We start from the raw sequence: 17088 nt of genomic DNA, 5'->3' as shown, positions 1-17088 counted from the left end.
TGTATGGCAGTCCATGGGGTTGCAAAGAGTCAGACAGGACTGCACAACTGAACTGAGCTGAATTGAGAAAATCCTCATCTCATACACCACCGGTGTGAATGGACTAGGAAAATAGAATAGGATTGAGAGTGGCCCCAAAGCCCCTTCTAAGGTTCAGTTCAGTTCAGTTCAGTCGCTCAGTCGTGTCCGACTCTCTGTGACCCCATGAATCGCAGCACGCCAGGCCTCCCTGTCCATCACCAACTCCCAGAGTTCACACAAAGTCAAATCCATCGAGTCAGTGATGCCATCCAGCCATCTCATCCTCTGTCATCCCCTTCTCCTCCTGCCCCCATTCCTCCCAGCATCAGAGTCTTTTCTAATGAGTCAACTCTTCGCCTGAGGTGGCCAAAGTACTGGAGTTTCAGCTTCAGCATCAGTCCTTCCAAAGAAATCCCAGGGTTGATCTCCTTCAGAATAGACTGGTTGGATCTCCTTGCAGTCCAAGGGACTCTTAAGAGTCTTCTCCAACACCACAGTTCCAAAGCATCAATTCTTTGGTGCTCAGCCTTCTTCACAGTCCAACTCTCACATCCATACATGACCACAGGAAAAACCATAGCCTTGACTAGATGGACCTTTGTTGGCAAAGTAATGTCTCTGCTTTTCAATATGCTGTCTAGGCTGGTCATAACTTTCCTTCCAAGGAGTAGCGTCTTTTAATTTCATGGCTGCAATCACCATCTGCAGTGATTTTGGAGCCCCCTAAAATAAAGTCTGACACTGTTTCCACTGTTTCCCTATTTATTTCCATGAAGTGATGGGACCAGATGCCGTGATCTTCGTTTTCTGAATGTTGAGCTTTAAGCCAACGTTTTCACTGTCCTCTTTCACTTTCATCAAGAGGCTTTTTAGCTCCTCTCCACTTTGCCATAAGGCTGGTGTCATCTGCATATCTGTTTTTATTGATATTTCTCCTGGCAATCTTGATTCCAGCTTGTGTTTCTTCCAGTCCAGCGTTTCTCATGATGTACTCTGCATATAAGTTAAATAAGCAGGGTGACAATATACAGCCTTGATGGACTCCTTTTCCTATTTGGAACCAGTCTGTTGTTCCATGTCCAGTTCTAACTATTGCTTCCTGACCTGCATATAGGTTTCTCAAGAGGCAGGTCAGGTGGTCTGGTATTCCCATCTCTTTCAGAATGTTCCACAGTTTATTGTGATCCACACAGTCAAAAGCTTTGGCATAGTCAATAAAGCAGAAATAGATGTTTTTCTGGAAATGTCTTCCTTTTCCCATGATCCAGCAGATGTTGGCAATTTGATCTCTGGTTCCTCTGCCCTTTCTAAAACCAGCTTGAATATCTGGAAGTTCATGGTTCATGTACCGCTGAAGCCTGGCTTGGAGAATTTTGAGCATTACTTTACTAGCGTGTGAGATGAGTGCAATTGTGTGGTAGTTTGAGCATTCTTTGACATTGCCTTTCTTTGGGATTGGAATGAAAACTGACCTTTTCCAGTCCTGTGGCCACTGCTGAGTTTTCCAAATTTGCTGGCATGTAGAGTGCACTTTCACAGCATCATCTTTCAGGATTTGAAATAGCTCTACTGGAATTCCATCACCTTCACTAGCTTTGTTCGTAGTGATGCTTCCTAAGGCCCGCTTGACTTCACATTCCAGGATGTCTGGCTCTAGATGAGTGATCACACCATCATGATTATCTGGGTCGTGAAGATCTTTTTTGTACAGTTCTTCTAAGGTTAGTGATCATATATTCAGAGTAACACCAGCCAGTATGATTGCATTTTTCTTCATCTAGAACATTTATCATCAGGCTGAGTTCCTAAGAATTTATCCATATAAAAGTCCAGCTTTCCAAATTCGTGTGCTTTCCTTTTGGCGGGGTGCCTGAGAGTGGTACAGAGTGTGCCTGCCGTTGCAGGAGATGCCAGAGATGAGAGTTTGATCCCTGGGTCAGGAAGATTCGGTGGAGAAGGAAATGGCGGCCCACTCCAGTATCTTTGCCTGGACAAGCCCACGGACAGAGGCGCCTAGTGGGCTATAGTCCATGGCGTAGCAGGGAGTCGGACACATCTGAGTGACTGGCCACGCGCGTAGACACTCACATGATTCAATGACAGAGAAAACCGAGCTGTCAGCCATTGACACATGGACTCCAGCGTTTAGAAATCAGCACTAGATCACCATTTTGGCTCAAGAAGAACATCTGACCACACCCACCTGTCCATGGGATTTCCCAGGCCAGAACACTGCAGTGGGTTGTCTTTCCCTCCTCCAGGGGATTTTCCCCACCCAGGGATTGAACCCACGTTTCTTGTGTCTCGTTGAGAGGCAGATTCTTAACCTCTAGCACCGCCTGTGAAGTCCTGTGGCCATGTGTATACCGCTGCTATAGACTTCCTTCCCATCCCCCCACCTTCCTTTCCATAACCAGTTTTTTGGGGGAGGGGCAGGGAGAAACCATCAAAGCTTTGTTGCTGCCTTCATTTGGGGTATATTCTTTGATATCCTTTTGTTTCTTTCTTCTCTCTTTTGTGTGTGTGTGTGTGTGTGTGTGTGTGTGCACACATCAGTCGCTCAGTCGTGTCCAACTCTTCAAGACCCCATGGATGTAGTCCACCAGGCTCCTCTGTCCATGGGATTCTCCAGGCAACAATACTGAAGTGGGTCGCCATGCCTTTCTCCAGGGGTTCTTCCTGATGCAGGGATCAAACCCAGGTCTCTTGCACTGCACGTGGATTCTTTACTGTCTCAGCCACCAGGGAAGCCCTAATTTTTTTAAACTAAACGTTTTATTTTGTATTGGAATATAGCCGATTAACAACGTTGTGATAGCTTCACATGGCCAACCAAGGCAGTTAGCCGCACACACACATACTTCCTTCCCTGAACCCCTCTCCATCCAGGCTACCACACGACACTGAGCAGAGTTCCCTGTGCTCTACAGTAGGAATATCCTTTTAAAACAAAGATACCCTTTTAAAACAAAGTTTTTTTTTTAATGCAACTTCTAAGTTTATTTTTCACACTTTTAAAATTTCCTCTTATAGACACACAGTTAATGAAGGTTAAAATCGAATGGGGCTATTTGCAACCCATTTATTAGAACATAAAAGCTAAATAAATTCATTGAAAGTGTTCTAAGGAGAGAGTGATGGAGTCAGGTCTGATAATAGGCTTTTCTGAGAATAAATGAGACAGTTGTAAAGCCATGCTTGAGTGTATATCAGTGTATAGGTGACCGTATTGATTCCTAGGGCGTGCGCAATGTGTTTTCTTAATGAAATTCTATTTTAATGTATATTTCATGGTTATTGTAAATTTAATTGTGATGTTTGAATGAGGGGAGTGTTTAGCTTTAGCTTACAGTAAAGGGCCTTCTCAGGTGCCCTATTGGTAAAGAATCCACCTGCCAATGCAGGAGACACAAGAGACGTGGGTCAATCTCTGGGTCGGGAAGATCCCCTGGAGGAGGAAATGGCAGCCCACTCCAGTACTCTTGCCTGGAGAATCTCATGGACAGAGGAGCCTAGCGGGCTACAGTCCACGGGGTCACCGAGCCACACACGACTGAGCCTCTGAGTATACACACACACACAAATTGCCATTTACTGGGTCACTAAAATAAATCATTGATTTTTGTTCTTTATCACTCTCTACAGACAACAAAGTTTTCCAAAAATTTGCTGGTGTGCTTGTTTACAAAGGAAACACTCTTGAAAACATCCTTTTTGTGCTCTGATTACTTGCAATGATGGTTGCCAGACTATTTAGTCTTTTCAAGAGTGCGTATGAAGGAAATCCATATTCCTGTAAGAACATTGTGTTGAAGAGACACAGGATCAGTGTTTGTAAACTTGTGTGCAATGTGAAGAAAGAAAGTAGTATCCCTAGGTTAGTATTTTCTATACTAAAAACTATGATAAGAATATTAATTATAGTAACACCTCTAGATCAACCTTCAGAGATCATCAGCTTAAAGTAACTGCAAAAACAAAGAGAAGAAATAGTATAGTTAAGCCATATTGACTCTCAGAACTGAGACTACCCAGTTCACGGAGAACTAAGGTAATGACTCATATTTTTTATTATAATCATTTAAAGGATATGACTTCCAGGGGACTTAAATCCATGCAGGAGTTTTAAAAACTGACTATAACAATTTTATTTCTGGTAGATCAAATTGGTAAGAGATCCAATGAAGTACAATTTATGCCATTTTAGTTTGACCAAAGAGATCATAGAGAAATAACTCTAGACAGAACTTTGCTCAACTCCTTCTTCAGGGTTAAAAAGAGAATTAATTTGCCATGAAATTTTGAATGAATATTTAACCCCAATGATCACTCAGATCCCTCTTTCAAATAAAATATTTTGATGTTAAATACAATGGATTCGGGGGGAATCCTGTATTAAGGTAAATCATATTATCATTTTCATTTCAGTAGAGTAGATTCTGGAACTCAAAATCTCATTAGGATGGAATGAATTGCCTTTATTTCTTTTTAATATTTGACGGATTTTCCCCCTAGATTTCCTCATGACATGCAGCCATTCATTATATTTAAAATCTCATCATCTTCCTCTTTGATTTTTTCCCCTCTGTTATGTTTCTCTGCAATTGACTCCTAGCAGCAGTTATTAAAAATCTACCCACCTATACCACACAATCTGAACAGCAAATTGTTCTATATGGAAGTATAGCCATTAATCCTACTATGTAATTGTGTTATAAAAAATATATTGTCTGCCTATCAGAAACAAGCTCACTGGAAATCAGTATTTTCAGGAAGATTTTCACGTGTTAGAGTCTGATTTACAGTGTCTGCCTATGGGTTTAGCATTTCATGTTGTCAATAATGAAACAAAAAAAGGAAAGAACAGGAGTAGGGGATTCATGATGAAATGGGCAGCAGTTTCTCTTCCTCTTAAAGAAAACATTGAAATGAGCAGAAGTCCAAAAACCCTTATGTCTTCAATATTGAGCTTTTGATATTAAAGGAAATTTAACTCTTACCCAACAGGTTAAATTAGACTTGTAGGCACATTCAGTGGACTCAGGGAGAAGAGACCAAACCTCAAGTAATTCCTAGAAATATTGAGGAGGAATAAGTTTTTAGGTAATTTTCACTTCAGTTCCTAGAGGAAATGTAACAGAATTTGCAAAACAATCCAATTTATTCAATTATTTGTAATTTTGGATGTTTTTCAATCACTACACACTGTTAATTGCAACATTTAATGATCGCTAATGAGGTCGAATTAAAAATTGGTTGGATTGAAGCAACCCAAAGGTAAATAATTACCTGGTGGTTTCACAGACTCCCAGACCCCTTTATAGCTGGGGTCCCCAACCTCCAGGCCACGGACTGGTACCACCTGTGAGACCAGAGTAGCATTAGATCAGAAATCACGTGCACAATAAATGAACCATCTAGAAACCATCCTGCACCCCTGCCCACCACCCATCCTTGAAAAAAAAAAAAACGTCTTTCATGAAACCAGTCCCCCTTGCAAAAACTGCTGGGGACCACTGCTTTATAGAACAGCATGCTTGTAAAAGCCTAGCTATAGATTTGCAAACACCAAGAAAATTAGCAATGTTGAAAAATAGGTCAAAACATATTCAATCTCTGTGGAATCAATTTTGTTTTTTAAAAAATACGGTTTTTTTTTTTTTAATAATGTGGACCTTTTTTTTTTTTTTTCAGTCATTACTGGATTTCTTACCCTACGGTTCCTGCTTTATGGTCTGTCTGTGGTTTTCTTGGCCATAACCATGTGGGATCTTAGCTTCCGGACCGGGGACAGAACCCTCGCCTGCTGCACTGACAGGTCTTGAAGTCTTAACCACTGCCCCGCCAGGGAAGCCCCTCTGTGGAATCAGTTTTGACAGTCATTGCGTTTAAGGCTTGATATTAACCTCAATTCTATTTTACAAATCCACTTGGAAGCCACTTAATTGTAATATGTAAGTTAATTTGATCAAGATATATCAATGATAATTAGTTTGAACAGAAAAATGTGATGGTTGAAAACATATTTCACCAGCGTTAGACAGTTAATCCGAAAATAAATCTACAAATGTTTCATCTTCCCTTTAACAAGAAGGCCTCAACGGTCAAACAAACCCTTCAGTTACATTTATTCAGCCTAGAATCAGAGGGGCGGAAATAGCATACCTGTCTTTCCGACTCAGCATGGTCTTAGCCCGGGCCAGTGGTCAGCAGACTTTTCCCACTCAAGGGCCTAATAGTGAGCAGTTTCGGTTTTGTGGGCCACATGTGATCTCTGTCTCATCCACTCAACTCTGCGTTACAGCACGGAAACAATCAGAGGCACTATGTAAGCAAGTAAGCATGGCTCTGTTTCCACACAACACTATAAATCCAGAAATTGGAATTTTATGAAATATGCAAGGGCCAGACTTGCCAAGTGGTACAGTGGATGGGAATCTGCCTGCCAATGAAGGGGACACGGGGTCAATCCCTGGCCCGGGAAGGTCCACGTAACTGACTCAGCAATTAAAGCCCGTGTGCCACAGCCACTGGGCCTGTGCCCTGGAGCCCCCCAGCCTAGAACCTGCGCTCTGCGGCCAAAGAGGAATCTGCGTGCTGCTGTGACTCGTAGCCCCCTGCTCGCTGCACCTAGAGAAAGCCTGTGTGCAGCAACAAGGGTCCAGCACACACACGCACATCAAGAGCCAGAAACTCGTCTTTTCCCCCTGCTATTTAAGGGCATGAAAATACTCTTAGCTCACAGGCTGCATAGACCACGAGCCATATCTGATCTGCGGGCTCTGGTTTGCAGATCCCTGTTCTATGACCACGGAAAGGATGACCCTCTTGATTTAAAATATTAGACAGACCCAGGTTTCAGAGACTAGCGTTATTTCCTACAGGTCTTCTAATATAAGGGTATTCTCATAACAAGTGTGAATCGCTGCTCTGGGTCATTTTCTTGCTGCAGATAATTTCCCATGAAAAATGTTCAAACTTATATTGTTTCTCATGAACAAAAGAAGGAGGATATGCTTGGGAGAAAACTCATTTCAGGGTTGGCCTTGTCTGGCGCCAGGGAAGTCCCTCCATAAAAGAATTTTGGAAGAATTGTGTGTTTTTTTTCCACACAGCACTGTATTTATGGAGCTCCATCATTTATGAAACAGACTCCTGTTTCTTTAAGACTCTTGTCACAGAAAGCAGAAGAGCAGTCACCTGGACAGTGGGCCTGCGACTCTTGGGAACCCTAGGACTCTTCCTGCAGTGCCCACGGCTGGGGCATCAGTGGTGCCCACCCTCTGGGCTCTGTCTCCATCCTGAGCATCTGACCACAAGGACCACGCTCACGTGGTCCTGACCTCTTTGCCTCTGGCCCCGGGGGAGTCTGTTGACTTGGCTGCTGTTGTCAGAAGAATTGGTTTTTAAAGAGAAACCTTCCAGTGATGTTATCTCTGTGTATGTTCTCCTGGGTTGCTACTTTTTCCCATTTAATTCAATTCATGGAGAACTTCTAAGACTGAATTCTCTTGAATCAATTATAGTCAAAAGTTCCCAAGACCAGCTCTTTGCAATCTCTGCGTATCTCAGATGAGCCAGGAAACACCGTGGAGATTTTCCTGGAGGAGTCGGTGTGCAGACTGCAGGGAAGGAGCGAGGCGGGGAGGAGGAGAGGGCGGCCCTGGCAGGGTAGCCCTCCAGCTCTTGCTGCATGAGCACAGGCCCCCAGATGCAGCCACAGCCAAGGGCAAGAGTGGGGCTTCACCCATCAGCGTGACGACAGGTGTCCTTGCTCTCCAGCTGATGGAAAATTCCTGGAGGAGAAAGAGAAGAGAAGAAAGGAAAAGAGGCGGGGAACCAGTTATGAGACCTGAGCTGAGAGCGGGAGAGGCTGACCCCCCAGCCCTGCCCACTTTCTACTGGTTCCCGTAGATCCCTCACTGAAAGCTCGGTGTGCAACAGCACACTCGCTCGTCTAAGGAAGCCCCCACCGCAGGGCTGGGGCAGAGGGTGGGTAGGCACCTGCCACACTTTGCGCTCCTTGAAGCATTTGCTCTCATCTGTAAAGGAAATAAACACAGCATCCTCTTCTTCTCCCCAGACGCGTCCCTGGCGGCACAGTGGTGAGGAACCCACCTGCCAATGCAGGAGACGTGAGTGGGATCCCTGGTCAGGAAGATCCCCTGGAGAAGGAAATGACAACCCACTCCAGTATTCTGGCCTGGGAAATCTCATGGACAGAGGAGCCTGGCCGGCCACAGTGTATGGGGTTGCAAAGAGTCAAACACACTTAGAGACGAAAAACAACAAATTTTTCCCAAAATACTTTCCCCTTGTTGGAAAATCCTCTTCTTATATTTTGTAGAAAGAGGGCAGAGTGTGATTGATGAAAAGTGATATTATCAGAAGTAGTTTTTTTTTTTTTTTTTTTAAGTCACTGCTAAGACTTTTATCTGCCCATAATTCTTTCTGAAGCCAGGTTCCCTGGCTATTCAAACCATTTTCTTGCCTAGCAAGTTAAGTTTGGGACAAAGCAGTTATTTTTCGAGTACTTTCAGGCAGAATCAAACCATCACAAACCAATCACGGAAGGCTGCTCCCTACAGCCCAATAGTAGAGACGATTTTCCCATGATACAGTGAAACTTTTAGATGCTTCAGAAAGAAAACTCACCAGCAGGTACATCTCTCTGTCTAGAGATCCTTTCTAACCAGAAGGTGCCAACAGGTTCTCTAGGGAGAAGGTTTTTCGACCAGAAGCTGTAGTTATGAGAGTTGCCATTGTTGTTCCTTGCAAGGAAGAGAATAAAAGTGTAATCACAGGAGGTCATGTGTAAATTTATGCTGTTTTTACTGGCACTTAACCCTTTTCCTTCCAGGAATTGTTAGGCTTCTTAGCAGTCATAGATCAGTCCTTGGGTATGTTCTCACCCAGGGTGACTGGTTGACGGTAAGATCCCTCCGTTGTCCAACAGAATAGAAGTCAGATCGTGTAACTGACTCCCTGGAAATTACGTAAGAGTAATAAATACCTTGGTATTTGCACAGAAAGGAAATTATGCCATTCACTTAACTCAGAGTCTCTCTCAAAATCAAGCCTGTGAGAAAATTTTTTTCTTGGTCTTAGAGGGTCTTCAGAGGAGTAGGGGTGAATTCTTGGGTCAGAGAGACCTCCAGTTCTTACGTGGCTTCAAACGGGCTGCAGGTCAGATAGCTCCAGATGGAGAAGGGGAAGCGGGCTCAGGAGATCCGAGAAAGGACAGAGCGTCCATCAGGGCCTAGGGTTCTTTCTTGTTTTCTTGTCTTTTCTTTCTGTTTGTGGTTTGACGTCATGGCCTGTAAGTCCACTCACAGAGAAGGCTTTCCCTAATGGAGGAATAATTTCAGAAATGATTTTTTGTGTGTGTGTGTGGACTGGACTGTCTCACCTGCAGAAGATGGCTGACGTTTCAGGTGCTCGAGCGTGTTGGTGCTTTGGCAGCATGTTACCCTGTAGATTATGCTCTGCGAGGCGGCCGGTGAAGGTGGAACTGCAGAGATGAACCAAGTACTTCGTTAGGACAGGCAGACAGTGCTGAGCGCTGTGCCTTGATTACTGACTATGTTTGGGTCCCTGCCTCCCAGCTCCCTTTTTTGGTAGGATTTGAAATAAGGCACAGACCATCGAGAAAAGGAAAGTGAACCAAGACAAGCAATGCAGGAGGAAAGAAGATAGAGCATAGAAAGGGGTAAACTAATTTCTGCGCTTAATTCACTTAGGGAAGAGCACTGATTCATTCCGAGCCCAGGATTAAAGAGGCTTGCATAAATTTCAATTATATTGCTCGGATCTTGAAACTGAGGACATGGCATTGCTGACTAAGCCTTTTGTGCTAAATGATGCTTTGACCGGGCAAATGTTCAGATCACTTCTGCAAGAAAATGCAAATGGCCTTTTCATGATTGTCTTCTCCTCTCAGAAAACTGCTCAAGACATGTATACTCCGCTAGAGTCCTATGGAAATACTGAAGCTGGTTATCCTCAGAGCTGCATAGATCACTGCTGGAAAATACTGAGAGAGTTGCTACTTTCTGCTTTGAAGTTTTCATATTTTAATGCCTAAGAAATATGGGTGCAATGGTGAGTAGATGCTTCCTTAAAATTGCAAACTGGAAAATATAACTGAACTCTGAACACCGTGAAACGAGAATCATGACAGCAAGTCTCTGAGAAGCAGAGCCTCAATGCTGACTACAGCTCTTCTGTCAGAATGAAGCAACTACCAGTCAAAATTGAGCCGTCTCCAACCTCTAAGGGGTTTCTTGGCTGCGTCATCATTCGGCCAACAGATGCAACCCTGTGTGTGTATGTGTGAGTGCGAGCGTCTGTGTTGTATAGATCCTCTGATTTTGCTTTCTGCCAATTCATTTTTTAAGTATATTGCTTCCTTTACCTAATTCTGCACTGAGGAGGCACTGCATTTTTCTGCAAAATAATAGACATTAAGAGCAATTTCACTGGGGTTTGCCCTTTCCTCCATGTGGGAAATATATTATTGTGTTTCAAGGATTTTCCTTTCAGAAGCGTGACTGCATGTGTTAGCACAGATGAGAGGGTTCATCTCAGTAAACAGGACAGCTAGATCTCCTAACTGATTTTTTTTTTTCCCCCAAGTTGACTTAACAGGTACACTGTGAGTCCTCACATATTTCAGTTTTCATGCAGGGAAATGACAATCAGGTTACAAAAGAACTTTATTTATAATGTATAACTGACAAGTTCCTGCCTGGCTGAAACGTGGTGACTCAGTTATGCAAGCCCTGTAAAAGAATAGATTTGGGTATCAGTACAAGTTTTGAAATGAGATCTTCTTTGCTGAAAAGATCAGAAGCTGAAACTGATGTGACTGAATGTAAGCCTGTTGTAAATTCAGAGGCCTTCTGCTAACCATAGAAGCTGTTTTCTAAAATGCTTGTTCACAGTGATAGTTCATCTGAATTTCTTTAATATTTGAAAATTCACATGCAGGAGAAGCAATATCTAGATTTGGTCCTAATTAGTACATTAAAACATCTAAGCAAACACCTATCCAACGAGTAATGCCATAACTTGGATTTTCTTTAATCATATACTATAATATAATAATAATATAATTTTTTCTGTAATCATATAATGCTATTAATGTTACTTTTCTCTTACCATTTGGCATTCATGTTATTGGCAATAGTAGGATACAAGCATTTTATTTTTGCATAGTCGTGATACACGTTTTATTTATTTGCAACTGATATACAGGGGCTGTGGCTGCTAAAACAAAACTTTATCAAAAGCCTGGAGCCAAATATCATCTGAGGTCGTAGGCCTTCAGTACAGAAACTGGTCAATGAAGAAGGACTGAATTGAATCCTCAGACACTGATCAAATTTATTTTTAAAATGGAAAAATAAAAACCCTCCCACAGCAGGAAAAGTGGGCCAAACATTTGGAATTAGGTTCTGTATAAGGATAAAAAGGCCAAACTTTATATACTACAGTCAGGGTAGAAATTTGGAGGGAATTAGTAAGTGCCTGTGAAAAATACAGGTCCTATTCTAGGATCTCTCAATTTTTCTGAGGAGAGATGCTATAAAAAGTTATATTCTGCAGAAAGTGGAGGAGGAGGTCCTGGATTTGAAATCAGCAGGTCAGAAGCCATCCTGGCATGTTCCACTCATACAACGAGCTCTCTTGAAATGGGATTCCTATACCTCTGTTTTTAATGAATTAAAATTGGAACTTGGTAAATCATATTAAAAAAAAAAAAAAACTAACAGAAGAGCCCGTGGTAGGACTGTAGCCATAAGCAGCAGAGGAAGAAATGGCCGATGACGGCTCCCCCAGGCCTGCTCACGCCTCTTATCTTTCCCCTCCCTCCTCTGTGTGCAGAATGCAGAGTCCACTCACCCTGCTTGCCTTAAGGGTCTAAAATCTGGCTCAGACTTCATGTTCAATTCTCATATCCCTTTATTCCACGAATTTCTACAAATGCTGACCACCAACTGGAAAAATTCATGTTACTCACTTATCGAATGTCAATTTCTCTTTCCAGATATAGCTGTAACTTTCTCCTGAGTGCATCAGACACTTACCTTTTCATGGCTTTAGCGCATAATCAGGCTCTGCCATTGACTACTATGTTGTTTAAAGGCTTCTTATGAAAAGGGGGGCTTCCCGAATATCTCTTTTAAATCTCTTATTCCTCAAACCAAGTTACTTTCCCATCTTGTAGCAGCAGTGGCAGTCTAAACTACCACGATCTAAGTGATTGCTACAGGTCAGGCGTTTCATGTATATTATTTCTAATCCCTCTAACAGTCACTCACAGCTAACTAGATCAGTGTTGCAGATCGTATCAGGCTGACCGAAAGCCTGAAACCTCTCCTCAGTGTGCAATGCTAGCACCATTGTCAAGGTCATAACTTAGAATATCCTTGAAATTCAATGCAATGGAATTTGATCTGAAATAATTGCAATTAAAAAAAAAGAGTTGTAAAAGATCATAAACTTTAAGTAACTCTACATTTGGACACATATTCTAAGAAAACAGCAAGAAATGAAGATAAACGTTAGTCTACAAAGACAGTTACTGCATCCTTGTGAGCATAAAACAAAAATGAATATAGAAGTATCAGAGTAGGTGATTCATCAAAGTACGGTCCAGACACACTATGGAAATAAAATATATGCAAACATTAAAATATATTCTCTCGAATGGTTTTTGATTGTATGACAAGTCAGATACAACTCTTGGTTGTATCTGACTCTTTGCAACTCTGTGAATTATAGACCGCCAGGCTCCTCTCTCTGTCCATGTGATTCTTCAGGAAAGAATACTGGAGTGGGTTGCCATTTCCTTCCCCAGGGGATCTTCCCAACTCAGGGACCGAACCCGTGTCTTCTGCACCTCTTGCCCTGGCAGATGGATTCTTTACCACTGTGCTACCTGGGAAGCTCTGGTACATGCCAAATGCTTACATATAAAAAGTATGGTACTCATTTTTCAAAAAGTGTGGCACAATTGATTTAAAATTATGAAAAAATAAAGATAAAAAATTAGAAAAAGAACTATAAGACAAAGTGTAAGAAATAACCAAAGTATTTATAATGATGGGAATGTGGACTTATTTTATGTCCCTACATTCTTCTGTATTTGTAATGCTTATATTGTACATTTCTCACAATGGGCATATATTACTCTGATAATTAAAACAAAAACACCTAAATACACATTACACTGAAAAACCCACACACCTAAGCTGTTAAAACCCATAACCCCAAACCTCGATATTCAGGTATATATGTGTCTTTCTTTCAAAAATATCATTAAAGTATTGTTGACATTGGGCTTCCCTTGTGGCTCAGCTGGTAAAGAATCCACCTGCAATGTGGGAGACCTGGGTTTGATCCCTGGGTTGGGAAGATCCCCTGGAGAAGGGAAAGGCTACCCACCCCAGTATTCTGGCCTGGAGAGTTCCATGGACTGTATAGTCCATGGGGTTGCAAAGAGTTGGAGATGACTGATTGTTTACATTACACAAAATCTGTTTTGCAATTTCTTTGTAGCGTGTGGCACATTCCTTAAATGTCTACAATAGTGACGAGCTTTGATTGCCTGAAATTGTTGGTTTTGTTGTTCTGGAAAAAGCCAAGTTGCATGCATCTTATGGCACGGCTACCTGCTGAAGCCACCACCATCCATAAGAGAATGCATCAGAGCTGCAGGCTTTTCATCTTTAAGAGAGCTAATATGCCACAGATCACACACACACACAAAATGATCATCGCAATCATTGTGTTAAGAGCCACCACAATGGTGAGGTCTGGCCCTCAGATGCATATTGTAATTTCAGAGTGTAATTGTCTCACCCACGTGAGATAAATAAAGGCTTCCAGAGCCTGACAGAAAATTTACTAAGTAACCACTCAGCAGCTCTGGAAGTGTGAGCTTCTTAAAGAACCATCCCACTTATTGTTGTTGGTTTTAACATATTTGATGAAAAACAAAGATCCTATAAGTGGACAAAGTGAGCATGCAAATGAGTTCTCAATAAATGGGCGTATGATTTTCTTGTACAGAAACATATAAACATATGCAGAGTTCCAGGCAGACAGGTAATCTTGTTTTACCAGAGTTCTTTCTCAACTATTCATAACACAGCAAATACAAGGTCTGAAGCATTTAAGTGCTCTGAGAAGCTAAAATAGATGCCGTGAATCCATATCCCGAAGCTTTTTTATCCAAAAAGGAAACCAACCAAAACAAGGTAACTCCAAATTTAGCATACGCTCATACTATTTCAAAAATATACATCCACTTTAAGGCCTTTAAATCATATTTACTTTTACTTTGCATATATTTTTAAACAACCTTGGTTACATAATTTCTCAGCCTAGTGCATATTAGAATCAACAGATTAGACAGAACACAGTGACAGCCTAGTAAACTCCAAGCACGTTGGCAGAAGCAAAAATGAGAAGTGAAGGCTCACTGATGGAGAAGAAGGAAAAACAAGCAGAACAGCTTAAATAAGCTCAGTCTGGGGTCATTTAATGTAGAAGACACTGTTCTTTTTGTATTTTGATGGGCTCTCTATTGCAGGTAAAAATGAAATGACTTATGTTTATTATAATGAATCATTACTGAGTCATTATTCAAAAGTCATCTTATGCTCAGAAATATTGTTACTTTCATTCTTTTCATCATTCAGCTGACATTTGTTGAGCCTGATTTCTTTGCTCAGCCATGTGCAAGGCAACAAGGATATAAAGATAAAAAATTGGCAGTGGACGTCAAAACAGTCCCAGTTGGTAGGTGGAAACAGATACAGGGGAAAATAGATCTGTAATAGCCTGAGAGGAACAGAATATACGATACTGGAAATATGCACAGAATGCTACACGGGCCACCAGTTAAAAGTTTGAGGATGCATACGATAAGGGAAAAATCATTCCCAATCAAACAAACTTCAATTCTTTAGAAAAGCCATTCTGTAATATGGTGCATTCCCAGGCTGCCAGATAAATAAGGCAACATCACTGTGTGTTACAGGGATGACAAATGACAAATAAGGCTCGTGAACTAAATCCAAGTGCTTTAGAGGAAGTTATGCAGGCATCAGCATGCAGGAAGGACATGCCATTCTTAGAGGCAGCTTATAATTTATACACACAATTACACATATACAGACAGAGCTGAGCGCATAATGGGGATTTAGGATGCAATCCAAGTGAGGGGCAACCCCATCTCCTAGTGTGCTCTCACCATCCTTGACACAACTGGGTGAGTGTTATGCCAAGTGTGTGAAGTCTTCCTTCTAAAGACTTCCCCACACGTTCCCGTCCATTTCATTCCACTCCTCAGAAGCCCTCCTGATGCTTCTTTCCTCACCAACCCGTTTTAGCACTTAATCACCGGCTGCCTTATCGTGCTGTTGAGTCATTCCTCGTATGCATTGTCTGTCTGCTTAGAAATCGTGGATCCTTGAAGGGGGGAAACTGTTCCTGTTCCAGACCTCTTCTGTTTCCCACATCACTGAGCACATGGCTGAAGTACAAAGTAGCTACTCAATAAGTACCTTTATAGATCTTATTATGAAGATGAAATGTTACCAACATGGTAAGTGAAACCACCTAAGCAATTTCCCCCCAGGTAAGATTACATTCAGTGTCTTAAAATACCCTAGCAGATGACTTGTTCTCGTAGCAGCAGAGTGCATACCCAGCCTGTCTATATTTCCAGTCAATATGACACAGTGGTAAAGAATTCCCCTGCCAATGCAGGTGATGCAAGAGACGCTGGTTCGATCCCTGGGTGGGGACAATCCCCTGGAGGAGGAAATGGCAACCCACTCTAGTATTCTTGCCTGGAGAATCCCATGGACAGAGGAGCCTGGGGGGCTACAGGCCATGGGGTTGCAAGGGATCAGACATGACTGAGTGACAGAGCGCGCGCACACACACACACACACACACACACACACTTACTTATCCATTTATTATGATTATTAATTATTACTGCAAAGTCTAATGAGTGATTCTTGCTACCAGGAAGATGCGAATAACAGGAGCTGCTCTTCTCTTATCATTATAAAATGGACCGCAGTGATGGTTAACGGACCCTTGAAAAGTAAAACTAATTGCTGGTGGTCTTTACTTGAGCACGAAAGAAAGATTTGTGTTCCTGGCAGAACAATGTCCTTCTGCGTCACACGACCATTCATAGTCTGACTGCAGATCGAGACTGTGACTAATATTTGGCTCTAATATTATAGGTGGTTACTGTGGAGGGAATCAGTAAGGACATAATTGTCACTTCCTTGGAAAAATTTAATCCACAGATGGATCCCAGCTCCCAACTGCACTGGTGTCCACCTGCATTGGAGATTTTTATTTTTATTTTTTGCTAAATAAGGACTGATTCAGCCAAAAAGATACACTCTCAGGGAAATCTATATCACATACTTGCTCCAAAAAAGTACATTTATGCAAGCACTGAATGGTTTGGAACACTAGAATTTTCCTAATAGGGACATAGTGAAAAGGTCTCATTCATTAAAATGCACATTTATATTTTTCTTATAAGATGAAGCAATAGAGTTAATCAATGCTCTCCTGCATTTATGAAGCTTCAGTTATAAACAAAATTTAATTCTTCATGTTTCCTTATTTACCTAAATAATTAAGGGAAACAGTCTATTCAGATTGGGAAGCTTCTTGATAAAACAGTCAACCTTTCTCTAATTTTTGGCTTCAATAAATAAGCCTTGATGCATATCATTCCATGGGAGGTGAAAGTGAGGTAGATAAGAAGGACTAGGATATACGTATTTATTTGCAATTTATTTCTCATCAGTAAATTTATACAAACAACCATCGTCTGATAACTTTGCATTCATTTAAAAAAAAAAAGATTTTTCCTATCATATGAAACCATCCTGACCTGTGGTGTATTCAGTTTACTTAGAGTAGCATATTAAAATAAAACCATTTCAGTCGTAATTTCAGAGAAATGGTATCCCTTTCTGGGTGGCTGGTTTTCAAAAAGAGCTCATTACCTAGAAATAAGAG

This window comes from Capra hircus, chromosome 19 (genome assembly GCF_001704415.2).
Source record: "Capra hircus breed San Clemente chromosome 19, ASM170441v1, whole genome shotgun sequence".
Classification (NCBI taxonomy): Eukaryota; Metazoa; Chordata; class Mammalia; order Artiodactyla; family Bovidae; genus Capra; species Capra hircus.
This window is presented reverse-complemented; position numbering follows the sequence as displayed.